The sequence below is a fragment of the Staurois parvus genome, unplaced genomic scaffold (genome assembly GCF_062004578.1).
Source record: "Staurois parvus isolate SC_StPar_1 unplaced genomic scaffold, SC_StPar_1.0 ptg000014l, whole genome shotgun sequence".
In the NCBI taxonomy this organism is placed as follows: Eukaryota; Metazoa; Chordata; class Amphibia; order Anura; family Ranidae; genus Staurois; species Staurois parvus.
Window position 1 is genome coordinate 13525222 of NW_028317810.1, and position 14132 is coordinate 13539353.

Genomic DNA, 14132 nt, shown 5'->3' on the forward strand with positions numbered 1-14132 from the left:
CAAAATCATTACTTTCTGTTTTTCCTTATTTTAATGTAAGATTTTTCCACAGTTATTAAAAGTTGAAAAACTTTTATAGTCTACTTTCTGGCTCAACATCGCAAATGATAAATTGGTCTCAGAGTGGCCTAAATAATTAGCAACATTTTAGGAAATAAAAAAGTGTAAAGTATTTTTGAACTGGCAAGGCTGTTGGGTCATTGTCACCAAAGCTAAAATATAGTAAAAATGAGTGGAGAAGGTGTCTAGAGTACTTTTAAAATAGTCACGTATGTTTATACCTGCAATGGACCCACTGGTGTATTTAGGTTTTGTGCTGCCCTGGGCAACACAAAAATCAGACACCACCCACGGAGAGAGCCTGACAGTGACCAACAACACCCCATCCTAGAGAGCCTTCCACTGACATCCACCACTCCCCTCCATGGTGACAGAGACACTCACTTTTACAGCTCTGGACAGGGGTGGCCAACCTGCGGCTCTCCAGCTGCTGCAGGACTACAAGTTCCATCATGCCTCTGCAAGTCAGTAACTTTCCATCTTTGCAATGCCTTATGGGAAATGTAGTTCCACAACAGCTGGAGAGCCACAGGTTAGCCACCCCTGGCTCTGGACATCCCGGGGAACGACAATCGGGGTCTGCATACACCAACAAGCAGCCTGCAGCCTCTCTTGGATCTCACCAGGTCCCTGTGCTGCATATGTCCCTTCTTCCAGGGGGAAGTGCAGCCCCTCTAAAAATGCCGCCCTAGGCACATGCCTTGTGGTAAATATACCCCTGTATAGACCTTTGATTAGTGCTACCCAATCTAGCCATTGTGGCATAATTAGGGACCATTTTATGTCTCTGCTACCAGCAGAGAATACTGACCAACTTACCTCAAGCAACAAAGACTGACTGGACAGGGTTGAATTCTCCCTCAGGTAGCTTTGCAGCTGTATGCCCACTTTTTTTCCCCTCTCCACATGCCAGAGTTTAGTATAAATTCTCATGATACAGCTGCCAGTCTAGTTTGAGGGTATCATGCCTGAATATCCTGCTACCTTCTTAAATATATGGGCAATTTAGGGCTCATTCTCATCAGAAGACATGCATTGAATTGTTTCAGATTTTGAGAGTCCTTTTGGATTGAGATTAACAGTGAATTGCATATGCATTCAGCATACAGGCCATTTTGCTGGAAACAGACTCTATTCAAAGCTAATATCACTGCATTTTGATTGTGCAAAATGCATGAAATTGCATTTGTTGGGAACACGCCTTAAGGCTTGTTTACAATGTTTATGTTAATTTGTGATTTTTTTTTTACAAAAACAGCCAGTTCCTCAAAGGAAAAGATAGGCAGTTTAGCATTCTTAAACAAGTGAACAATGAAGTCTGCTCTGGAGCAATTTGAACATGACCCAATAACAATCTTGTCATTACCCCAAGGACCCAGGACCCTTTCACAGGAGTATTCAGTCTGGATGAGTCTGTTAGTTTCTCAGATGGATCCAGACTAAACCACAAGGTATGTCTAAGGGTGGGCAGATGTAAACAGATGTACTCTATGTCCGTTTATATCCACTTACATCCAACTCAGTTTATACCCGCAGAATTTTACTATTTTCACTCGTTAAAATCACTCCTGTGGTTCATTGGAGAAATATAGCTAAAAGAGCTTTGGCCATACTTCTCCATTAAACATTAAAAAACTGTAGCTGCTGACTTTCCTGTCCATCGGTCCAGAGGTGTCCTTACTACAGCTGGTTTCACCGGCCATCTTCTCTCCTCGGCGCTGGTATCCTTAGTGTGGGCACCCGGCTGTGACAGCTTGCGGCTTCACAGCCGGGTGCCCACTGCGCGAGAAGTGCTGTGCTTTGTGAATGACGCCATAGTCTTCTGGGACCTGTCACATGTCCCAGAAGACTACGGGAGGGAAAGGGGGAGGACAACTTCTGACTCCGATTGTCTAGACAATTGCAACAGGTACCTGTCAAATTTGGGTACCCGCTCTTCAAAGGCGCCAATCCTTAATGGGGAGCAGGGGAAAAAGGCTTAAAGCGGAACTTCCCCTTTTGGGTGGAGCTTCACTTTAAAATACAATGTGAAACAAAGATTAGAATACACTGTATAAAAAGCATTTAACTATTAATGTGCTCTGATGTTATGTTAAACTGGATAACTAATTAACTTTTTTCCTGGAACCATTAAATCTCCTAAGAAGGGTGACCTACTGATGCATGTTGCACGCCCATTTTTCCACAGGTTTTCATTACCTGCAGCCAATTAGCAGCTTTACTGGTTTCTGATCTATGCCATTATAGTGGACCTTTGTAATTAAAACAGATTAACTAGTATGCAAATTGCTAACTGGATTACCAAAAAAGATTATAGTCTTTCTTGTCTCTTGTCTGCCATTTAGACAAGACAAAGCATTATCATTAACCATAGTATAATTTTCAATATTGCTATGGATTTCCATCAAACCTACAGTGCTAATCTGATCACTGCAATGAACCTTACTATTGTGGACAGAAAACAGTATATACTGTAGCTATTGATGCTCATAGACTTTACATGACAGTATTTTGCTATCATTTCAGCTGGATTGGATGACAAGCTAATGTCTGCTGTGCTTGGGAACCGTCAGACAAAAATGGCTGAAGTTCAAGGGGAAAATGAATGATCACACGGGTCACTAAAAAAGCTCCCCATCTTTCAAGGTAATTTCTTATGCACTCTTTTGTGGAGGAAGCCATGTATGGTGCCTGGCAGCATCTTGAAAACGTTCTACTTCCCCTTAAACAGTTTGATCAACAGTATCTGATGGAAGAGGGGCTTTGTAAAAAATTCTTTCTGTGGATACTGCAACTGCCTGCCTTAACGAGTCTCCTAAGTTTCCAGTAAAGGACATTACGGTCTTTTAGACCGTAAGGGGTGGAAAAGAGACCTAAATCTCCTATTCCTTCTGTACTGAAATGTATTGTAATTGTACTGTCTCCCTTATATTGTAAAGCGCTGCGCAAACTGTTGGCGCTATATAAATCCTGTATAATAATAATAATGAATCTCTTCTTTTAGTCTGGCTATAGATTATGCAGTTTTGTTTTCTTCAACCATGGGTTGATTTCACACAAAAAAAACATATTGACTTTAGTACAACCAGCCTGCCCATGGATGGATCAAAATTGGGTCGGTTCCTGCTGAAACCAACCTGATTTTGATCCGTCTATGGATGGCTTAAGGCTTCCTTTGCACTTTCAGTTGTGTTCAAAATAATAGCAGTCAGATATCACTAACCTGATCAATCACTGTTTTTGGTAGAAATGATATTCCTACATGGCAAATAATTTACTAGCAGGTGTAGTAGAGTAATAGAAATCCAACAGACCCAACAGTCATGACATGCATGCTGCTGATTCTGTGTAATTGAATCACTAATTGAAAGGGGCATGTTCAAAAAAATCGCAGTGTGGAGTTCTATTAGTGAGGTCATTCATTCTTTGAAAAACAGGTAGCAATTATTGCCCTTATTTGAGGAAGGAAGGCAGAAAATGTTGTACATGCTGGTTACCGTGCATTTCTCTCTGAAATTCTGAGGAAAATGGGTCGTTCCAGACATTGTTCAGAAGAACAGCGTACCTTGATTAAAAAGTTGATTGGAGAGGGGAAAACATATAAAGAAGTGTAGAAAATGATAGGATGCTCAGCTAAAATGATCGCAAATGCTTTAAAATGGCAACCAAAACCTGAAAGACGTGGGAGAAAGCGAAAAACTACCATTCGAATGGATAGAATAGCCAAAATGGCAAGGACTCAGCCAACAATCAGCTCCAGGAAGATCAAAGAAGGTCTAAAGTTCCCTGTGAGTACTGTTAGAATTAGAAGACACCTATGTGAAGCCAAGCTATCTGCAAGAAGCCCCTGCAAAGTCCCACTGTTGAAAAAAAGACGTGCTGAAGAGGTTACAATTTGCCAAAGAGCACATTGACTGGCCTAAAGAGAAATGGCGCAACATTTTGTGGACTGATGAAAGTAAGATTGTTCTTTTTGGGTCTAGTGGCCGGAGACAGTTTGTCAGACGACCCCCAAACACTGAATTCAAGCCACAGTACACTGTGAAGACGGTGAAGCATGGTTGCGCAAGCATCATGATATGGGGATGTTTCTCATACTACGGTGTTGGGCCTATTTATCGCATACCAAGGATCATGGATCAGTTTGAATACATCAGAATACTTGGAGGTCATGCTGCCTTATACTGAAGAGGAAATGCCCTTGAAATGGGTGTTCCAACAAGACAACGACCCCAAACACACCAGTAAACGTGCAACATCTTGGTTCCAGACCAACAAGATTGATGTTATGGAGTGGCCAGCCCAATCCCCAGATCTTAATCCAATAGAAAACTTGTGGGGTGACATAAACAATGCAGTTTCTGAGGCAAAACCAAGAAATAGAGAAGAACTGTGGAATGTAGTCCAATCATCCTGGGCTGGAATACCTGTTCACAGGTGCCAGAAGTTGGTTGACTCCATGCAACACAGATGTTCAGCAGTTCTCAGAAACAGTGCTTATACAACTAAATATTAATTAAGTGATTCAAAGGAAAGCAAAATCTTCAAACATTTTTCAGTTTATATAGTGAATGTCTGAGTTTGTAAAGAAGAATACAAACACTGCTATTTTTTTGAACAGTCTAATTATCACTTGTCTTCAATTTTTTTAGAGGAACAACACAAATTTGATATATTTTTCTTCATGTTTTGATTTGGAATAGAATGTGTAGTGTTCCCAGTGCATTTGTGTGTATGGAAATTATTATTATTATTACTACGAGTTTATATAGCGCCAAAGGGTTTGCTCAGCGCTGTACAATAGGGGGGACAATACATGGCACAGTACAACAACAACAAACAACGTACGAGGGGTAAGAGGGCCCTACTCTTACGAGCTTACAATCTAGGAGAAATAAAATAAAGAAGAAATAAAAGCTATTAGAAGGATTTTGAGCTTTATTCACTTTTTTCAACACACTGCTATTATTTTGAACGCAACTGTATATGTCCTGCTATTTCTGACATGGAAGTTTTTGAGACCCTAGCTGTCTGCTCCAGGTGTATAGCCCGCAATCTGGACTCTCCTTTTCACAGTCCCTGTTTTTTTATAGTGTTGGGAATTAATTCCTACTACACCTGGAAAGAATGCTCTTAGCAGGAGAATGTCTCTGTGGTGATCATCTGCCTCCAACTCTGGTAAAAGTTTCACCGCAAGCCCTGAACTCCCAAGCTGACCAAGTCTAATTCCAAATTCTCCTTGCTGTGACAGAACATCCCCACTTCTACCTTCATATTCATCTAGGGATAGGTCATCCCTGACCTGAGGATCCAAGACATTGTCTCTAGGGGGTACAGGGTGAAGTTTCACAAATGCACACACTCCTTCTTTGCAATTCATATCCTTAAATCTGCCCTCTTCTCAGAAGAAATTGGAGAATCTGCAGGCTCTGCAGCTGGCCTTGATAGTGAGCAGATCCAGTGTTTCTATGCCAGCTAGGATGGCATTTGTCCCATCTTGGACCTGAAGTCAGTCAACTTCATTGCTCCAGTTCAGAAGTTCCAAATGAAATAAGCAAGGTTGGTCATCTCCTCAACTTCAGCAGGCAAAGCTCTTTGCTTCCACAGATATCCAGGATGCTTATTTGTACATTCCTAATATTTTCTTGCACTACCACTTTGCGATTTGTCTTGGGCAAATGTCACTTTCAGTTTACCACTCTTCCCTTTGCCCTAATCCACAGCTCCATGGGTCTTCACCAAAGTGCTGTGCAATGGACAGTGCAAACATTGCTGGTCTTTGGGTCGATCCTCAACTTTAAGAAACCTACAATAGATCCGATTTACTGCCTGCAATGCCTAGGGCTGGTTCTGGACACAAGCCTAGGGAACAGATCCTATACCTTTGCTCTCAAGTGCAAACTCCTTATTTCAGAAAGCGTCCCTCAGTTTGCTTTTGCATGAAGGTAATGGCACTGTGGCTGTGCCTTATGCCCAGTTTCACTCCAGGCCACTTGTCTGCATGAGACAAGTAAAATCAGTCTCCCAAAGCCCGACTCTCCCTGGTGTGATAGATATCCAACCCAATCCTGGAGTTGGATAATTCATTTTTTCCAGTGACTTCAAAGAGTCTCATGATGGATGCCAGCCTGTTAGACTGGGAGAGGGAGGTTTGTGGGACCCTGACCAGGGAACCTGGTCAAGAGGGTTCCAAATTTTACCACCAATGCTCTGGAACTTGGGGCCATTCTCCTGTCCCTTCACTGCTGAACTGCTCAGTTCTGGAAGCTAACGGCAAGGGCATTGGCTTACATCAACCACCAATGTGGCATCAGAATTTGCACAGCTCAGAAGAGGCAAATCTAATTCTGACCTTAGCAAAACAACAATTTTCCAAACCTGACCACAGTGCACATCCCAGAAGTAGAAAACTAGCAGGTGGACTCCCTCAATCAGTGACTGGACCTATGAGAGGGGTCCCTTCACCTCCAGGTATTTCAGGACCTCTGTTGCTCTAGGGGGACACCAGACATGGATATCCATGAACCCAGGTTCAAGAACAAACTGGACAGGTTTGTTGCCAAGTCCAGGGATCTTTATTGTGGATGTACTACTGACTCAGTGGGATCAGTTCTCCCTGATTTATATCTTTTCTCCAGTAAAGATCAAGGTGGAGGGCATTTTGGTGAGAATGGTACTCAGATATACTAAGCTGCTGACAGACACCCCGTGGTTCCAGACCACCTAGACCTTTTCCTTTGACAGCTGGGCTGTTGATGCCCAGGTCCTGTGGGATAGGTATTTATCGGATTTGGTTATTCCTATGTTTATCCATGCTAAGAAGTCCACTTCTTTATAGCATCTCTAAAGCTTACTTTGCTTGGTATGAGCAGAGGAAGTTCCATGTAAGACAATGCTTTTTGGGAAGTGGGCCATGCTGTCCTCTTTCTGTGACTGCTGGCCTTTCACTCCCCAGTGAAGGCCTTAGAACAGGGGGTCGCTTACTTTGCTACCCTCAGACATTCTCAGCTGACACCATGTTATCTAAAGCTGGTCCTATCATTCCTCCAAGACCCACCCTTCAACTCTATCAGGGATATTAGCTTGGCTGACCTTGCACACATGGTGGTTTTCCTTGTCGCAATCACCTTGGCTAGTTTGGTGTCAGAACTGGCAGCCATGTAAGGAAACATTCAATGTGTTATACAGGATAAGTTTCTTTTTTGATACCTAAGGCCTAATTTTTGCCAAAGATGGCCTCTTCTTTCACTTTAACTAGAACATTGCCCTGCCATCCTTTTTCCTGGATCCAAATACATCCTAAAGAGGTTTCTCTCCATCGTTTAAACATGGACCATGTTGCATGAGTTTACCATTTAACTTTCAGGCAGCGGGAGACACTGAACTATAGGATTTTTTACTTACCTTTAAAATCTGTTTCTCTGAGTACAAAACACAGAACCCCTTCTGTTTGTGTATTTTCTTACGGCTTGTTAAAAAAATGGAAATTTCTGAGAGGGAAGGGTTCTATGAGGGTCCTGACAACTCTGCATTGGCAATGTCCAATCACCTGAAGGTAGAGGCATAAAACCCAGTTATCTAAGACTCTGCCTGTATTCTGTACTATACTCCAAGAAACAGATTTTACAGGTATGTCAAAAATCCTGTATTCCAGTACCACCTGCTACACTGACCTACAGCTTGAACCACATCCAAAATCCTGTATTTCTTGATATGAGGTATAATTATACTTTTTCTCCACCTCCCAATGTGTTCAGTGCCAATCGTCAGACCAGAACACCATCATATAGGGGCATGCTAAATGCTAAGCACATACAATCTTTCTGAACGTTTTGAGCAGCTCTGAGATGCCCACTGTACAGCCACATGTTACTATTTATTTATTTATGTCTGGCACAGGAGCAACTTATCGTGTTATCACATTAATTTAAACAGCAGTTTGGACACAGAACGATCTCTGCTGAATGATGCAAGACCTCAGCAACATTTCACAAACAGGAAAGAGAATACAATCTCTTAGGTATAAAAAATTTTACTTTTAGTAGTTAACAGTTGTCAGAAACTTCCTATTGCAGAAAACAGTTTTATGAGTCATAAACAATAGGTAGAGGGAAATGTTTCTGCACCAACAATCTGAAGCTTACTGAAAAGCAGCCATAAAAATCTGCACGTATGCTGTGTAGAAAAAGTACTACAAACGTCAAACTTGGACCTGCCACCTACAGTGCCTTGAAAAAGTATTCATACCCCTTGACATTTTCCACATTTTGTCATGTTACAACCAAAAACGTAAATATATTTTATGTGATAGACCATGCAAAGTGGCACATAAATGTGAAGTGGAAGGAAAATGATAAATGGTTTTCAATATTTTCTACAAATAAATATTTGAAAAGTGCAGCGTGCATTTGTATTCAGCCCCCTTTACTCTGATACCCCTAACTAAAATCTAGTGGAACCAATTAGTAAAAAGAGTCCACCTAGAGACCACCTGTGTGTAATTTAATCTCAGTATAAATAAAGCTGTTCTGTGAAGCTCTCAGAGGTTTGTTAGAGAACATTAGTGAACAAACAGCATCATGCAGGCTACGGAACACATCAGACAGGTCAGGGATAACGTTGTCTAGAAGTTTAAAGCAGGGATAGGTTTTAAAAAAAATATCCCAAGCTTTGAACATCTCACGGAGCACTGTTCAATCCATCATCCAAAAATGGAAAGTGTATAGCACAACTACAAACCTACCAAGACATGGCCGTCCACCTAAACAGACAGACCAGGCAAGGAGAGCATTAATCAGAGAAGCAGCATTAATCAGAGAAGCAGCCAAGAGGCCCATGGTAACTTGCCGAGATCCACAGCTCATGTGGGAGAATCTTTCCACAGGACAACGATTAGTTGTGCATTCCACAAATCTGTCCTTAATGGAAGAGTGGCAAGAAGAAAGCCATTGTTGAAAGAAAGCCATAAGAAGTCCCGTTTGCAGTTTACGAGAAGCCATGTGGGGGACACAGCAAACATGTGGAAGAAAGTGCTCTGTTCATATGAGACCAAAATTGATTGAACATTTTGGCCTAAAAGAAAAAGGCTATGTGTGGTGAAAAATGAACACTGCACATCACCCTGAACACACCATCCCCACCGTGAAACATGGCGGTGGCAGCATCATGTTGTGGGGATGCTTTCCTTTAGCAGGGACAGGGAAGCTGGTAAGAGTTGATGGGAAGATGGATGGAGCCAAATACAGGGTGATCTTAGAAAGAAAACCTGTTAGAGTCTGCAAAAGGCTTGAGACTGGGGTGGAGGTTCACCTTCCAGCAGGACAACAACTCTAAACATACAGCCAGAGCTACAATGGAATGGTTTAGATTAAAGCATATTCATGTCTTAGAATGGCCCAGTCAAAGTCCAGACCTAAATCCAATTGAGAATCTGTGGCAAGACTTGCTGTTGAAAATTGCTGTTCATAGACGCTCTCCATCCAATCTGACAGAGTTTGAGCTATTTTGCAAAGAAGAATGGGCAAAAATGTCCCTCTCTAGATGTGCAAAGCTGGTACAGACATACCCAAAAAAAGACTTTCAGCTGTAACTGCAGCGAAAGGTGGTTCTACAAAGTATTGACTCAGGGGGGTTGAAAACAAATGCACGCCACACTTTTCAGATATTTATTTGTAAACAATTTTGAAAACCATTTATCATTTTCCTTCCACTTCACAATTATGTTCCACTTTGTGTAATGTGGAAAATTTCAAGGGGTATGAATACTTTTTAAAAAGGAACTGTATGTACAACAGCACAGCATATAATTAAACATATGGCCATGTTTCTGATTATTGGTGGGCCTGCCTCCTGTCAGAGTGACCCTCTAACACATTGAAGTATCTCTGCATACAATAGGTAGCTGTTACCTTGACTTTTGCCTGTATGTGTAACATATTCCAACATCAGTTAAACAGGGAAGACAAACTGTTGCAGGTCCCAGTGTAGAACAAGGATATTTAGGTATACTGTGTGCTAATCTGGCCACATACTTTTGAAACACAGAGGCCACTTTCCCTAATTTTTACCTGCACTTACATAGTTGTATCCCATGAGTTATGGGGCCTCAGGTCAACTTTTGACACCAGATTCACTAGCCAAGAGACATGATAGTTGTTGGAAGACAGGCATGTAATGTCTTCAATACTTTTTACATATGATGTTGCTATCATATAGACAACAATAAATATACACTCAGCGGCCATTTTATTAGGTACACCTGTTCAACTGTTTGGTAACACAAATTGCTAATCAGCCAATCACATAGCAGCAACTCAATGCATTTAGACATCTAGACATGGTGAAGACGACTTGCTGAAGTTCAAATTGAGCATCAAAATGGAGAAGAAAGGCAATTTAAGGAAACAGTAACTCATATAATCACTCGTTACAACCAAGGTATGAAGAATACCATCTCTGTCATGAAGAATTAAGGCAGTTTTGAAGGCAAAAGGGGGTGAGTGTATAATTAATAACCCCTTTACGCCGGCCGCGCACAAATGTGGGGCCTCCCGGCGTCTGGGCCAAGACGCCAAGGGGCAACCCATTTGCGTTCAGGTAAGAAAAAACATATGTGCTGAGAGCGCTCCTAGCACACATGCGCAGTACTCATGGAAAAGTTCCGGTCTGCTCTTTCGATCGGGACCTTTCCCGATCATGTGACCGCCGTGACAACGCGTCACGGCGGTCACATGATCCCTAAACCCTGCCCTGCCTCCCGGCTTCTGAAACTCTTGAAGGGCCGGGAGGCGCCGGCGGGAAGGGGTTAAGGAGTGCCTGTGAGAGGTTTCCTCTTACTTCCTGTTGTGTCTCCAGGACAGAGATGATATAAAATCTCCACATTGGGACACAGATACCTTTACCACACTATTAAAAAAAAAGTTTTGGCTTTTCACATACTTTTAAAAAATACAGGTGGACCAGGACCACATTTTTGTGCATGTAATTTACCTGCAAAAGTGGTGTTTTCCCAAATCACTAAACACCTTGCCGTAGTACTAATAAAGTATTGAACATTACATTCAAGACTCAGCTGTTTTTCTGATCATCCACACACACCTCACATGGAAAGACAAAACAAAAATGATCGTAAATCAAGCTTACAAAGAAAGTCATAATTAAGTCTATTTTGTGTTGGGGTTTTTTTGTTTTTTTTTTATGAAGAAAACTTCATTGCATGGAAAGCTTGGGAGTGGTAGAAATCACTTCCTTATGCCTATCTGCTATATTTTGTGTCAGCCCTATACAGGTTTATAAGAATAGTATAACATCCATCATAAGGCATACATTGGAGGCATCTGGTCTTGATTTTGAATAATGAAGATGGCATTCCAGTACACATAGACATTAATCATCAACCAGATTAAATGGGCAGCACAGTGGCTAAAAGGTTAGCACTTCCGCCTGGCAGTACTAGGGTCGTTGGTTCGAATCGCAGCCACGGCACCACCTGCCTGGAGTTTGCATGTTCTCCCTGTGACTGCATGAGTTTCCTCCGTGTACTCCGGTTTCCTCCCACACTCCAAAGACATGCTGGTAGGTTAATTGGCTCCTGTCTAATTTGTCCCTAGTCTGTGTACATATGAATGTGAGTTAGGGACTATAGATTGTACGCCCCTTGAGGGTTAGGGACTGATGTGAATATACAATATATATGTAAAGCGTTGCGTAAATTGACGGCGTTATATAAGAACCTGAAATAAATAAATAACAATCTTCCAGTTAGTCTATGCTTATTAACCCCCCCCCCCTTCCTTTTCTCCCCAATGTCCAATCAGTAATTAACAGCAATCAGCTGCCTTTCATAATTTTTGCGAATCAGTATTGATTTCCTTAAGCAGGCGCCAGAAATGGTCTAATATACAAGATTCTGTGCACCAATCTATACATGTGTATTGAAAGATCTATAGAAGCCTACCCAATTTACTTGGCCTTTGTGTAGGCAAGAACAATGCTGTATTAAGTACTAATGGTAGCACCCTTCTCATCCCCAAACACAGCACCTTGAAAAGGTAAACACATGTATGTACATAAGATTTCATTAAACACTTGTATGGGAGGAGTGGGCTTTGAAAACAGTGATGTTGACTGTATTGATCTAGGGAATTTACTTTGATTCCTGTGTCATAGCCTTGAGCATGTCCCCTTATCTTCTTGTTCCTTATGTCATCAGTATAAGTAGTGTGCAAAAAGTAAACAAAACATCAAAGGATTCAATTATAGTACAAAAAAAATGAATTAGGGATTTTTACAGTGCTGATACTTTCTCTCAGAAGAATTGGGACAAACACAAAATTTTAAAATAAATACATTTTAATACAAAACTGTATCCTTAAAAAAGTATTTTAGGGTAAAAATACTTAAAAGTATTTTAAGAGTCCCCCAAACAACACAATAAAATTAAAATAAGAAAAAAACACCATTTGTCCTCATGCACACTGGACATTTTTTCAGCGGCTGTTTTTGGCTTTTGACGGTTTTGTCTACAGCTAGTAAACCCCCCAGGGTGTGTGAAGATGACACATGACCACTGTTTTTCACTTCTTTTTGCACAGCGCCCTAAGGACCAGGCCTTTTGGCTAGGACCAGGGCAATTTTTGCTACAGGCCTCAGGGCCTGGTCTGTGCACAATTCGGCACGGAACCACTTTTTTATTTTTTCTTTATCTTTATTTATTATGCACTTCCCACGTTTGACACTTTTTTGTTATCCTATGTGTCCATGCACACATAGACTGTAATCAACTTTTTTGGCAGGGACGTTTTTGGCTGGAAAAAAACCCAGGACTAGTGGGTTTCTAGAGGAGTTTTTTAGTTGTAAAAATGCCCTTAAGCTGAAAAACGGTAAAATGCCACAAACTGGCATTTTTTTGGACGTTTTTCTGACCAAAAAAAAACACTAAAAAACGCAAACGCAGCAAACCGCTAATGCAAAAACGCTCAAAAATGCTGACAAACTCACATTTTTAACGTGACTTTACACAGCTAACGTTATCAAAACACCCAGCGTGCATGGATCCTTAGTTGCACAATGCACATAGCACCACCTCCCAACTTTACCTATATCATCATATAGTATGATCACAAGGTCAATGTTGACATACAATGTACATATAAATCTGGGGAAGGGGGTGCAGAATCCAACAGCATTACTCCACCTTACTTATATCATCATATAATATGATCACAATTATAATGATGCATTATATATAAATATATATATATAGAGAGAGATCTCAAGAAGGGGTGCAAAATCCCAACAGGTTTCACCCTTAGGTTTCTTCAGGGGTTCAGGAGGTGCAATATGAAGATGTCTGTTGAAGACAGAAAAACAGTGACAACATACAAATATATAGAACAGTTGCTATTACACATAATGTAGGGTATAAAAAGCTCTCAAATAAAAAATGTCTTCAGAACAAACATACCCAAATAAGAACAACAAACCTTAATCCAATAAAAGCAATCTCCCATAGTGTGTCAAAAAGCATAGAGGGTCAAAGATGGAACCAAAATGAAGCTGGCACCGGAGATCAAACCCCAGCCAGTCAGGGGTAGCACGCAAAGGGGAGGAGGAGTTAATGCTCCCCTATCACAAGTAACCTCCATAATATATATATATATATATACAGTCATGGCCGAAATTGTTGGCACCCTTGATATTTTTCCTGAAAATCAAGTATTTCACACAAAAAAGGTATTGCATTAACACATGTTTTGCTATACACATGTTTATTCCCTTTGTATGTATTGGAACAAATATAAAACAGAGGCAGAAAAGCAAATATGACATAATGTCACACAAAACCCCAAAAATGGGCTGGACAAAAGTATTGGCACCCTTAACTTAATATTTGGTTGCACACCCTTTGGAAAACATAACTGAAATCAGTCGCTTCCTATAACCATCAATAAGCTTCTGACACCTCTCACCCGGAATTTTGGACCACTCTTCCTTTGCAAACAGCTCCAGGTCTCTCTTATTGGAAGGACACCTTTTCCCAACAGCAATTTTAAGATCTCTCCACAGGTGTT